The sequence below is a fragment of the Protopterus annectens genome, chromosome 16.part0, assembly GCF_019279795.1.
Source record: "Protopterus annectens isolate FY-2018-M chromosome 16.part0, PAN1.0, whole genome shotgun sequence".
NCBI lineage: Eukaryota > Metazoa > Chordata > Ceratodontiformes > Protopteridae > Protopterus > Protopterus annectens.
Genome location: NC_056750.1, coordinates 740,030,183 through 740,031,534, shown reverse-complemented (window position 1 = coordinate 740,031,534; position 1,352 = coordinate 740,030,183). Strand labels below are relative to the sequence as shown.

The 1,352-nt window shown below is 39.1% G+C and overlaps 1 non-coding gene across 1 annotated transcript; it reads right to left on the bottom strand.

The window, feature by feature from the left end:
• Window positions 1–960: 960 nt before the first annotated feature.
• TRNAP-UGG lies at window positions 961–1,032 on the bottom strand. Its single transcript has one exon. It is a non-coding gene; the product is annotated as a tRNA-Pro (tRNA).
• Window positions 1,033–1,352: the final 320 nt, after the last annotated feature.

Below are 1,352 nucleotides of genomic sequence, written 5' to 3'. Positions count from 1 at the left end.
CTTCCTCATCTTACTAAGTTTTTTTAAATCCCAGGGTGGAAGTGGAAAGACTGGAAGTTATACTTCACATTTGAAAAGAGTTGTTAGGAAGCATACACTTGTGATGAGAGTTTTATATTTCTGACATACCATTAAGAAAACAAAATTAGTAGCACTCCCTTGTAGAACTGATGTTTTTCTGTATTTCTGCATTTTGATGCTGTAATTTTAGTATAGTCTTTCATTTATAGCATAGCTATCATTTGTTCTAAATTGTTTTTCCTCTATGCCTACCAACTATTAGCTTGTCTCATATGGGTCTTAAGCCCAGTAATTTACTTGCACCAAGGCAAGAGCAGACTTGTGGGGGCCATCTTACAGGCAGTATGGGTGGACATCTTACAACCAGTAATGGAGGTGTTTATGCCTTCAGTCATATTTAATAATGCAAGCAATGAACACATATGTAGATAGGACCAAACCCTAAACCTTTTGACTGATGTGGGTGACTGCATCAGTGTGTTTAAGTGTTCTCAACCACAAGCCAGTGAGATCCACCATCACTAGCTTGTTAAGCTATGCCCATACTCCCAGTTAGTGGCTGCAACTTAGTTTCTTGAAAGCCACCAGTGGCATGTGGTAAATGGAGTCAAATGGACCTCTAACCCCTCAATGACTTAGATGACCATGTGATAGCCAATCACTCCTGTCCTAAGTGCACATCTGTTCAATCATGTGAGTGACAAAATTAAATCATTTCATCAGGGTCATACTCAAGGATTTGTCCTTCTATGAGGCACAACTAGACTTATAGAAAATCTATAATTAACATACATAGTTCATAGTGTAGTACTAATCTAACTGCCCTTGTGAGTCATTTTAAGCCTAGCCAATTATCCCTTGTGAGACTCAAACCCTGCACCTTGTGCTTTAAGGCAAACACCTTAGCCATTAAGCCACCCTCACTACCCTAAAAACCCAGGGCTTGTCTGGGATTTGAACCCGGGACTTCTCGCACCCAAAGCGAGAATCATACCCCTAGACCAACAAGCCATAAAATAAACAGCCCGTTGCAGGTCTTGAACCCCGGACCCTGTACACTATAGTCACAGCAGTTAACCACTATGCCATGACAACTGACATTTAAGGACAGTTCTTCAATATGAGATTTAGAAAACAGGATTTAAAAAACTCTTGCTGGCATGATAATGAAGTACTAATAGAAGAACACCTGAATCTGTGCACTATTTTATTTAGATAATAATTTGCTAAATTTCATTTTGAGGAATATGACTGAGCAGTTGAAAGCTGCTGAGAAGTATTATACAATCTTAAGTTTTCCTGTTGAAGTCTAATGCCATTTAACAGTGATC